This window comes from Phascolarctos cinereus, unplaced genomic scaffold (genome assembly GCF_003287225.1).
Source record: "Phascolarctos cinereus isolate Bilbo 61053 unplaced genomic scaffold, phaCin_HiC Scaffold_1;HRSCAF=81, whole genome shotgun sequence".
In the NCBI taxonomy this organism is placed as follows: domain Eukaryota; kingdom Metazoa; phylum Chordata; class Mammalia; order Diprotodontia; family Phascolarctidae; genus Phascolarctos; species Phascolarctos cinereus.
In genome coordinates, this window is record NW_027555514.1 from 94,260,208 (window position 1) to 94,273,112 (window position 12,905).

Here is a 12,905-nt window from a genome sequence, read left to right on the forward strand (position 1 = left end):
AGTGTTGATATTTCTCCCGGAAACCTGAATTCCAGTTTTTGATTCTTCCAGCCTGGCATTTTGAATTATGTACTTTGCATATAATTTAAATAAATAAGGTAACAATATACAGCCTTGTCATATTCCTTTTCAATCTTAAACCAATCAACTATTTCATGTTGGGTTCTAACTGTTGCTTCTTGGCCTGCATACAAGATCTTCAAGAAATAAATAACATGATCTGGTACTCCTATCTCTTTGAGGACTTGCCACACTGTGTGATCCCACACAACCAGATAGAAATATACTTTTGTTTATATAAACATATATACATGTATGCCTTGGGGGTGGGGATAGTGAAAACAAGTAACATATGAAAGTGTGAGACATTCTTGTTTCTTAATATATTGACAAGGTCAATGTTAAGGGATTAAAGAAAATCATTCCACAGCTAGACCCATGAATGTGGGATTCAACCCAGAGCAATGAGGGAGCAGCTGATTTTTTACACTGAGCTCACCAAGATTTACCCTATTCTTGTGTTTGATTTTGTTTATTTTATTTTTAATTTTGGTAAAGTACAGTCTTGTTAGGTGCTTTTTCACACTCTCCTTGGGGGATAAACATATGAAGAGTCTAACACAGTGGTCTAAAGAAAGGTAACTAAGAGTGTTTATTGTAAGAAAGAGGATTGTAATTGCTTTACCTCAAGCAAAATTCCAGGTTTCTCAGATGATTAACACATAAAGAGAAGAAACAGTCCTATGGAAACTGTAGAGCCTTTTCTTTGGGGAAAGTCATTTTGAAAAATGAATATATACACATATGTATATGATATAGTTTATATATTCATAAATATATGTATATATTTGTATAAATATTCATGTAAATATATGTATATACACATATACAATACATCATGCACACACATATGTGTATATAATTATAATAGGAAAACCCATGATCTTACTACCATTTTTATTCTCCCATTTATATAGCTATGTGCCAAAAATGGTGCTAAGCTCTTTACAAATATTATCAATGATCCTTACAGCAACCTTAGGAGTTAAATGCTATTATCATCTTCATCTTACAGATGAAGAAACTGATGTAAGCAGTGGTTAAAAGATTTGCTCAGGGTCACACAATTAGTAAGTGTCTGAGGCCGTATTTGAACTCAAGTCTTCATGACTCCAAGACCGATATTCCATCTCCTCTGCCACCCTAACTAATATCTTAGTTAAGCAAGAATGAAATGGATTACTAGGTAGAGATGATTGCAATCAGTAGAAGTATATATATGGAAAATATATAATAGTATAAAAGTCTCATGATCTGAGTTTAACTACTGACATGCACCATGACCTTCCACAAATTACTTAACTTCTCTGAACATTATTTCTCTGAACAGTATTTCTTTTTTATTTAATGAAAAAATACCTACCTAGGTGATAGTTATGTTGTGAAAACCAATAAGATGGTTTTCTTCAGACTAATTAAAAACAGGTGAATTACTACTCATTAATTTAATTCCTCAGAATGACAAGGGGCCAAGAGCCATTGACTGTCAGAGTTCATTTATTGGAGACATAACAACACTGGAGAGAAAAAGGAAAGGGCTCAGAAGGTATTATAAAGCAATAACTGTAACTGACTTCATCCTTCAGGGTTCTCACTATTTAAGTTTTTGATCTATTCAGTGCCTAAGATCTCAAGAACTACAGTGCAATTCAAAACACCAATCTGGTTTTCAGTCTTGTAGGAGGAGCAGAGGCAAAAGTTATTATTAGGGCTTCTTGACTAGATTGTTACCTTTCCAGATTCCTCCAGTTATGAGTACTTTCTCCTCAGATTAGCTTCCATCAAGCAATCAATGAAGAAACAAACATTTATTAAGTACCTACTACATGCCGGGAACTGCACTAGTTATTGAGGATGTAGAAATCCAGTGATGAGGTAGTCCCTGTATTAAAGTAGTTTTCATTCTGATATGGGGATATAATTTGTTCACAAACGTGGTCATGCAGTACATATACAAAATAAATACACACTGCCAGGAGTGAGAATTAATATTTAGATTGAAGTAGACAGAAACTTGAGCTGAGCCTTGTTGTTGTTTCTTTTTGAGGAAGACCAACGACATCATGAATGAGTGATGTCTTGACTTGAGCATGAATTGGATTTGGGTGAGGCAGTATTGTACAAATCATCAGCCTCAATTTCTCTTCAAGTCTTGAAACTTGAAGGGAGCTTTGGGTTCCAAGATTCAGAAGTGAAGAAGGAAAGCATTCCTTTAGTGTACTCAATTCTCCACTCAATTCTCAGGGCTTACTTCTTCATTTTAGCTCATCCATATGTAGAGATGGCCATACTTTTGATTTTGCCATCATCCATAAGTGTTCTGTTTCTTTGTGAATATAATTATCTAATCATAATATTTTATAATTCCAGCTTTCCTTGTGACTTACACTTTAACCCTGTTCTTCATCCTCACTGTGAGCCTCCCACTCCATTCCTTCAACCCATCATTCTTTCTTGGACCATCACCCTTGCACTGGCTATAGTATTCTCTTTTGGTTCACCAATCCAGCTCCTCGCTATGCTCTACTCTAGAATCCCTTGGTCAATCTCCAATTACATCTATCCAAACTTCGACAGTGGATTCCTCCTATCACCCACCTACTTTAGTCCTGTTTGTAGGTTGCCCAATGGAGTTGGAGGAAATCACGAAGTTATGCTGACTAGGCCCATGACAAATTTCTCTTATATAATCACAATTGAGTCTTTAGTGCTATAATAGCTCCCTATTATTTCCAGGATCAAATATAAATTTCCCTGGTGGCATTTAAGCTCTTCGCAACTTAGCCCCTCCACAAAATCTATGACCCAGTTACACCGGCTTACCTACTCTTCAATGCATGTGGCACTCTATCTCTTTGCCTTTGCATCGGCAATCCTACATGTCTGGAATGCTTTGCCCTCTCACTTCCAACTATTAGTTTCCCTGTCTTCATTTAAAATTCAGTTTAAATCTCACCTTTTACAGGCCTTTCCTGGGTCCTCAAGGGCTCATGCCTTACCCTCTCAGATGACCATTCATCTACTCTGTATATAACTTGTGTGTTCCTAGTTATTTGTGTCTTGTCTTCTCTATTAGAATACAAATTTCTTGAGAAGGACTGCTAAAGCTGCATTCTAAGTGCTCAGTGCAGTACCTGGCACATGATGACTTTGTTTTTCTTGTTTGTCCTTCATTCTGGAAGAGGACCAATGACATCATGAGGGTGATGTCTTGACTTGAGAGTGAATTGGATTTAAGTGAGGCAGAGCTTTGCAAAGTTATCAGCCTCACTCTCTCCTCCAGAGCCATCAGAGCCCAATGGAGTGAATGTTTAATAAATGTTTGCTGACTAACAAATGAACATAAAAAGAAAAGCAATATTCCCTCAACATTGAAGAACAGTCTATCTTATGAGTTCCACTGGCAAAGCAGGAAAACATAAGGCAAGTGGTCTTTTCACTGTCCGTAGTGCTAGGATTTCTCTGTCGAATTGATATTGCTTAATTTATTCTGACCTTCCATGAAAAGGTCTTATCAGTTATTCACAGTGTAGGCATCACTGCAACGCAGGGGATGTTAACTGGTTTTGAGAGAAAAAATTCCTATGTTCCTCCTTCTCCCCCCTAATTTCAAATGAATTCAACTATGGTGTGAGTATATGTGCGTTTTGCTGGGTTTCTAGCTGAGCACTGACCCAAATGCATTTTGGAAAAGCATGATTCTGGGCACTGAGGAAAAATAAACAGAAAAAAGCTTTAATTACATGCATCAATTGCACAAGAAGGGATAGGAATAATTTTCCACAAAGTCTTTCATCAATTAGTCACCCTCTAGTCTAATTCTTACAATTAAAATGCTGTAAACAGGGACCTATGGGAATTTAAAAAACAAACAAAAAACAACTCATGTTATATCGCATTCCATTTCCCACCTTATTTTGCTTCCTTACATTTCTCTCTTAGAAATGCTGAAAACGAGCCTTGTGGTTTGTCTCCTTTCACTCATCTTGCTATCTTTGCTAGCTCTCAAATCTTTTCACAGAAAAGCCAAAGACATAGTTTGGTAAGGGAAAAAATGAAAATGAGAATAGAAGTTAGCTTCAATAGGGCATATGTTCCCCTACTGGGTGACACCAGTTGAAGAGCTGTCATAGGTGTCTACAGAGGAAGCTGAATATTCAAGAAGGTCAGTCAAAGCAGCAGAACACCTTAAGCACCCCAAATCAGGCAAAGGGGATCAGAAAGAGCCAAGCCAGCAGTGCTGGTCTGTGGCAAGTGCCATGACCTCTATGCAAAGGTCAATGGGAAGAACAGTTATGAACAGATACCTCTTCAGGATTATAGGGAGCTTCAAGGATATTTCAGTAGTAGGCAAGGAGATTCACAGACAAGTGTTAAGGATGGTTTATCTTTCTTCATCACTGCTTCTGAAATCATAAAGCTATCTTTCCTTTGCTCAGTACAGAGAAGAAAGTAATCAGAACTGTGTGTTTTAAAATGAAATGATAGTTGATACCTGAGCCCCCCAAAAAGTTCCTCTGTATGTTAATTTAAAAAACACAGATGTTATTTTAGATGTAACAAGTGTTTAAAATGTGAATTTGAATAAGCAATATCCTTCACAAAGCTCTGATGATATATGTGGCTAAAATGGGAATAGGGAGTTGGAAAAGATCAGAGCTTGGATTCTAAAAATAGCCCCAATCACCCCTGAATCCCTGAAATTAGGAAAAGAGATTTGAAATTACTAATCTGCATATGCCTATTCTGAAATCTTCCTATTGTTCACAGGCTCACAAATTTAAAGCTGGAAGTGATCTTAGTGTTCACACCCTCTCATTTTACTGACGAGGGAATTAAGGTCTATGGAGGTTAAGTAATTTGCCCAAGGTCATACAGTCAGTTGCAGATCTAGAATTATAACCTAGGTCCTCTGACTCCAAATAAAACATTCTTTCCACTCCATCGGACTACCTCTCCACCATTGGGTCTAACTTGTTTCTGAACAGAAATCTTCTCCAAATAATACCTGATCTCTTTGATCTGGAGAGAAATCCTGGAATAAAAACATTCCTTTTGGAATGTAGCAAAGCATGAGACACATAGAAGGGTCAGCAGCAGATAAAAACCGTCTTTTTAAAGATGAGCCTCAGCTGCATTGGCTCTAGAGTGGCTCAGAATTTAGAAGTGTGGTGCCTTATTTGCACAAACCAGCACCAGTTTGCCTTCTTAACCAGTTAGAGCAAGCTTGGCCATCTCCGCACAAAAGCACTAATGAGAAATGCCATCGGGGGTCATTGAGAACACAGTAAGAGTTTCAAGGATGTGTTTGCAGAAGAATGAATGCCAGCCATTTGGGTATCACAAATGCCTGCTCTGTATGGATACACATGTTACAGAGAGCTCTCCCACATCTTTGTGTTCAGAGTAGACACCACTTTGCTCTGCCTTCTCGGCAGGAAGGTGATTTCCTGTTTCTTAAGTTGAAAACTCTACAAAAGGAACCTTAGGAAAGTAGGGGCAACCAGCTCAGCATGGAAGAGATAACTGTTTACAAATCTGATACAATAAAATCCTATTAAAATTTTTGTGAAAGCCTGACAGGCAAGCCTATTTGCATCAGTTTCTTATGAATACTATCTGATGTTCTACAAATTGAAGAGTAAAATAGTGGAGGTAACTTTATGCTAATGACCTAGGTATTTCCTATCAGACACAGAGGCAGTCATGCACACTGCCATTTTAAATAAAGCATTTCCTCTCAGAACAATTGCCAGCTTAGATACTACAAGTCTCAGGGCAGAAGCCAGGCTCTTTTGTGCTGTGCCATCATGTGCCACAATGTAACACGGTTGGTGCCCAGCAAATAATAAATAATAATAGAAGATGTTGCCTGAGCAGCTCTGAGAGACAAGCACACCAACCACTCATTTTTCTTTATTCAGAACTGCCCATCTCTGATGTGCCTGTTTTAATTATGAAAGACATCCTTTCATCTGTTGCATGTTCTCATTTCCAGTGCAGTGGTGCTATGGGGGGAGGTTGAGGACATTCCTAAACTGCTCCTAGTCAAAGTGCTTACTCTACTTCAACCACTCAGTTTTATTTCTCTCTTTGATTAGTTTCTCTGCTGAGTTCTTCAAGCTGTGCTGAGCCAGTTTCTGTGATGTTTTGCTAATGAATTTCAGTGCTGTGAGCCCCTTGATTTCAGCTTACTCACAAGTTACTGCTGCTAATTTGTGGGCAAAAAGAAGTTGTGGATAATGTCAACATTCCTCCCTGCCCCTTTTGTTGGCAGGAATGGGAGGAGGGTGGCAGCAACAATACCTTTTGATCAAAAATGTCTCCACTGGGTGGTCAATATGGTTTAGAATGTATAGGAAGCAAAAAAACTGGCCAAAAGCATGAATCCCCTCCCCCAAAGTGATTTGAATAGATTTAATTCTATTAAAAGCAAAACAAAACAAAACTCCAGATAATAAAGTGTAAGCTCATTATTTTATAGAAGATATTGCCTCTTGACATCAAATTGAGTATAGAATGTTGGGAAACTTCTTCTTCTTCCAAAGTAGACCTGAAGCTTCTCTGCATCTTAGAGTCTTAAGAAAGGTAGCAATGCAAGGTTGAGCCTAGGGTCACACAGTCAGTATATGTCAGGACTTGAATAAGGTCTTCTTGGCTCCAAAGAGTGCTTCCTGTCCAGTATTTCGTGATGTTCCTTATTAGTCTACTTAACTAGAGCTGTAAGAAGACATTTTATAACCTGGAGTAAAAACCAATTGTGTGTGTGTGTGTGTGTGTGTGTGTGTGTGTGTGTGTACAGTAGGAGATAGCACTAGTGTATGGTCTGGCTACAATCTGCTAGAGCAAAAGCCAGTTTAGACCTCACTTCTGCAGTGGCTTGTGGAGGGTAGAAGGGGGTAGAACAGAACATTGAGATGAAGGATGCTATAGTGACAGTCTCCTGAGGGAGGTGGCAGCATGATTTGACAGCAGAGGTCAGTGGCAGAATCCAAGGTGAAAGGCATAGGGAGAGTGGTTACCAATGTAAAGAAGCATGGGGAGAAGGGACACCCAGCATTGGTGTACTGAGATAAAGTGATGCTAGGCATATGTAGCCAGGAAATCTATTACAAAGCTTTCTAATTCATGTTAGGGTTTCCGATGTAAAATAATGTTAAAGAAATAATGTTAAAACAATGTTAGATTAGAGTATAGGCTTTTTCCAACTTCTGCACAGGATGTGTTTGAAAACTTCATTTATTAATCTGTTGCTCTGAATTTAGAATCCCATTTTCCTGTAAGACAATAATTGTTAGGTCAATGTACAAAAGCTAATTTAATCTATAATGTAGCTTAACTACAGAGCTAATGATACCAAAAATCACCTTTTTATATCTTCTTTAGGACAACATTTTGAGGCCCAACTCTATAGTGGAAAAAGACAAAATTATGAACCCTGATGATAGTAACCTATCTTCCCACAATGTATTCATAACAATATGCAGTACCTCTCCATTCATAATTTATAGCAGATGTATACAGGGATCTTCAAAGGCAGTGGATGTGAGAAGATGTCAACAGAAGTCTTCAGCATCAGCAAGGATTGATTGAGGATCAAAGAGGCCTTATCTTGACTTGGGAATAAAGAGGTGACCCAGGAGTAGCTTAATGTGGAATTATAGGATTCAGAGGTAAAGGAGATTTTATAGGCCGTTTAATTTTCCCCTCTTCACATCACTTTACAGATGAGAAAAATGAGCTCTATAGAGGTTAAATAACATGCATCTATGTGAACTGGGGTTTTGTTTTTAATCCAAGTATGAAACTTTACATTTATCTCTACTAAGTTTCATTTTATTACCCTTAGGGCATTGATTGCTTTAGCTTGTTAAGATCTTCTGGGATCTCTCTCCCAGCCTTATGACATCTATACCTTTATTGAAGGCACTGATGAAAATGTTGTGTGAAAGACGGCAAAGACAGAAATCTCCACTATAGACCTTCCTTCAGGTTGACATTGATCCATTAATCATCATTATTTGATTTCAGTAATTCAACTGGTTTTGAATCTAACAAAATTCTCACCTACTCTCCATTTTCCACCTTATCCACAAGGATATAATAACAAATCTGGCTAAATTACTGGCTGAACTACAAGTACATGATATCTGAGATATTCCCTTAATCTCCCATATTCTAGTGATATTGGCTAAAAGGGAACTGAGGTTATGTTAGAATGACTTGTTATTAAAGAAACTATGCTCATTTGAGGTGATTATCTATTCTCTTTCTTTGTGCACAAAAGCCATCCCCTTAAGAACAAATTTTAGAACTTTGCCAGTAATCTACGCTAACCACTTTCCTTCCTTTTTTGAAAACTGAGATATCTTTGTCTACTGTCATGGTACCTCTTATTCTCTAAGATTTTTCAAAGAATAAACATTTGAACAATCGTATCAGGAAATGATTACTGTCTTGGGAAGCATTTTGTACAGGTCTGGTGAACTGAATTCGTTTATTGAAGACATTCAATGAGGGAAAGAGCTAAAGTGAAGAACAAAGGGGATAGAAGTTCCAGCAGAGTTGGAGAGGTGACAGGGATTACACAGAGCAGCTAAAATGGGAAAAGGGATTGTGCTGGCTATAGCAGTAAGGTGAGTGCCCAGAAAAGGAAGCTGTTGTTATTGACTATTAATTCCTTTAAAGCAGAGCCTGTATCTCTATTGTCTGGGTATCCCCAGTTTGTTACATAGTAGGCATTTAGTAAATGCTAGGTGATTGAGTTTTACATACAAGATATTTTAAAGAATGAGATATATAAGTTGTTAACTTGATAAATTCTCTGCCTTGTGGACAAATGTGATAATAGTCTCTGAGATAGATACAGTTAAGTCCATACATTCTTTCTCTTTTTTTTTAATAGTTGCCATCAATTTATTAAAAGAGATGATTGGTTAGGCATCTGCAATGGTGACTTCAACTTCTACACCTGGTTCAATGCTGATAGAAGTGATCTGTTTAATAATTTCGGAAGGACTGTGCAAATCAATAAGGCATTTATGGATTCTCATCTGGAACCGATCCCAAGTCTTTGAACCTTCACTGCAAGGAGTTTTTCTAGTTGTGATTCGAAGTGTCTTAGTGGGCATTCGAACAGGTCCCTTCACTTTCAAGTTCTTTTCTTTGGCTCCTCTGATTAGGTCAGCACACACTTTCTCGAGGGATTTCACGTTGAGGTTGGTGAGGGTGATACGGATCCGGTGAATGGCCATTTAGGGCTCCACGAGGGTCTTGCCGGTGTCTTTGAATGCCATGGCAATGGAGCGGCTTCCTGACCGACTTATTCCTCGGTGAGAGCGAACAGCGGTGAGTCAGGAGGAGGAGAGGCAGCTACTGCCGGCTCCACGCGGCTGCAGGGGCGACACCTTCACCAAGAGCAAGTCGATATATTCTTAATAAAAGGTTAGGCACCTACCAATGAATGTTTTGGGTGCCACAACAATTTATGAGGACTTATTATTAAGGTTTGGATGGGTTTTAACCTGTTTCAGTGGAAGAATGACATACAACAAGGAAACATGGATCCTAGGATCTAGAATCATAGATATAGAAATAGAAGGGACCTCACAGACCATCTAGTCATTTTATAGATGAGGAAACTAAGACCCAGAAAAGTTAAATAAACTTCCCAAAATCACAGTACTAAGGTCAAAGGCAGAATTTGAATCCAAGTCTTGCTGATTTCAGAGTCAATGCTTTTTTTTCACTCCTACCAGGCTAGTATAAAATCTTTTTAAAAAATTTCCGTTATTGGTACATATCAACTTCAGTAGCAGAACCATTACATCATGCATATAAAAGTTGAAAAGCCAAAATTCATGTAATATATACGCAATTTTAAAATCTAATTAGTCTGATAATAAGGCAAAGGAATTAAAAAGTAAAGGATCATTATGGAAAATTTCCAATAAAAATGCAGAACTAGAATCAAAGGTGCCATTAATGATAATATTAAAAATAGCTTTCCCCACTGCCATCACTCCCAACCCAAAAAGAAAAATGATTCATTTAAGATTAAGAGGAAACAAAATTCTTAACAAAAGATTAACTTATTTGTTGAGAGTTTTGCTGCTGCCTGTTATAGATACAGTCTATTGTTCAACAATCTGTATGCTATTGAAAAAATCCATATCTAGTAAACCTGCTCAATCCACTATTTGGCTGTGGAAGAGGTGTCAATATGCAGTCAAGGGATAGACATGGGTTCTAGCAAAGAGTTTAAAGTTCCATAAAGATGTGAAAAGATCTGATTTACTCAGAGAGGCCAATATCAAGGAACAGGATGATATCTTTAAGGTCATTGAGGTGGGCTCTGCACATGCATTCAACTCACTCATCAGCCCAAATAAATTTCCGATCATTCTCACCTTGGCCTGAGGCCAGAGCATCTGGGTTGGCAAAAATCCTTTCTTGTAACTCTAAAGAATTGGTGTTACGGCACTCATTGACATCATTTTGGAAAGGACAATAATTGCATAGGAGGTAAAAGCCAAGAAAGTTTTGTTGTCAATCAGTTGGGTAAATCCAGTTATTTCTGTATTTTGAGCTCTACTTAAGTCCTTTCTTGTGAAAGTTTCAGTGATTTATGTGCAGATGGCTCCAGGGAGTTTCATAAAACTCTAGTACAGAATTTTACCTAGTTTTCCCCTTGCTTTCAAGTTTATTGAAAATTGGCTTCTACTTTATTTGCTATTTGTTCTGTTTACATCCTGAGCAGTCACTTGGCTGCACTTAATCTGTTTAATTATAGCTTTCACTACAAACATTTCTGGGTTTACTTTGAATGGAAAGAAGACCATTGAAATCATGGGAACATATACTCTGTTCTTTGCAAATAGGAGAAATTCCCAAGAGAAGGGTCAAAAAACAGTATTCCTTTAAGATCCTTCCTTTCCTTTCCCTTATCCTTTTCCTTCCATTGATTTTTTTCCCACTACCCTTCTGTTTTTCCTTCCTTTGACCCCTCCCTTTCCCCATCCCCTTCCTTCCTTTCTCTATTATATCTTACAGAAGCAGCTATGAATTCAACTCAAAAAAATGGTTAAAATAATCTGGAAGCACTGACAAAAGGACAAACCAAGTCATTAGTTCCTCTTTCTAAAAAACAAAACAAAACCTTTTTACCACAGAATTGGAAGAGTATTTTAACTAAGAGGCAAAGCTGCTTATAATTTCAATTTCAGAGACTAAAGTGTAGGACTTGCTGTGAATTTCAATTCAGCAACCATTAACTGAGCACCAACTGTGTGTGCAAGGCAGTGTGCTCTACTTGGTAAAGAGAGGTATCCATCACAGGCAGAAAGAAAGAGAGCCAGGGTTTGAAATCCATTCTTCTAATTAGAAATCTTGTTCATCCAAGTTACTACCTCCCTTTGTTGTTAGAGTTTATAGTCTAACAGGGCCGAAAAGATCTGTATATAAACAAACAACCTTAGAATCATCCTTGACTCTTCCCTCTCCCTCAACCCCATGACCAATCAATTAACAAATCTTGTCAATATTACTCTGATCAGATCTCTCCCATAGGTCATCATATGCTTCCTCACATAGCCTCTACTCAAAGTAATCTTGCCTCTTTTTGGACTATTGCAATAGCTACTTTTCTTCCTGTTTTCCTGCCTTTTCCCTTTCACAATATATCTTCAAAATGAAGTTTCTAAAACATACATGTAGCCATATCATCTCCCTAGACTGAAGAAATCTTTTAGGCTTCTTATTAAATTGAGGATAAAGTCCTTGACCTGATAGTTAATTCCCTCCTACCCCTTCCCCAATCAATCTCACTTCTTCCTTCTCTTTATCTCTTTCTCCTTTTTTCTACTCCTTCCCTCCCCCCACAAAAATACCCAAGAGACCGTTTTTTGCCTTTCTTTGGATTCCCAGAACTTACTATAGTGCCTGGTACATGGTACATAGTACATAGTTATCAAATTGCTTAGTTAGCTAGTTTTTCACTGAACACAACATTCCTTCTCCTGCTTTAATGTCGAAATGATGTTCCACTTTGACTGAACTCCATCTTCATTCCTATTTCTGGTTATTGCTAGTTTCCTCTAAGGTACAACTCAGGTTCTACCTGATTCATGAAGTCTTTCCCAATTCTGTAGAAGCTAATATTTTCTCCCTCTTGTTGTTACCATATATTTACTTATTTGTGTATAGGTTTCTCTCCCCTTCCTCCATCACAGAATATAAACTCTTTGAAGGTAGGACTCTTATTTATGCCTTTGTATCTCTAGTGCCAAGCAGGCATCTTACACATGATAGGCGCTTAAAATGTTCGTTAAATAGAAATGAAATTACTCTAAAAGCATGGGATGAAAATACATTTTTTTTAAAAAGTACTTTGAGAACCCAAAGATGATATAACTTCTGGTAGTGTGTGTGTTGGGAGGCAAGGGGAGGAACAAGGAAGGTTACTTGTAGTACACGTTAGAGCTAGGTCTTAAAGGATGGAAAAGATTAGGGGAAAGTGTCAGTTATGTGGCCTTTTACTAGTAATAACAATCAACTGGGACTTTGTCTTTTTTCCTAGAGATATTGTCCTCTATTCTTTAAAGAAATAATAACCATGTTTGTACAAAAAGAAATTGTGCTCCTGAAGCAAGGATGAGGTTATATTGGCACATTGTGGGGAAAAAAACAAAACAACCTTCCCCCTGACTTGGGCTGGTGTCAGCTTTATAGATGTTGTGTAAAACCTTTAAGAAAAAAAATATGAACCTCACAGCTTCTTCGATTATATGCTACTAATAGTGTGGGAATAAAGCTGTATATGTTCACCAAACTCCTTCCATTCAATT

At 37.7% G+C, this 12,905-nt stretch overlaps 1 protein-coding gene and 1 pseudogene across 1 annotated transcript in view; both read right to left on the bottom strand.

Annotated features, from left to right (window-relative positions):
* The window catches only part of CNTNAP2 (contactin associated protein 2), a 1,976,042-nt gene that overhangs the window by 386,981 nt on the left and 1,576,156 nt on the right, over positions 1–12,905 (bottom strand). The gene's annotated exons all lie outside the window — the stretch shown is intronic.
* Positions 8,952–9,471, bottom strand: LOC110201679 (small ribosomal subunit protein uS10 pseudogene; annotated as a pseudogene).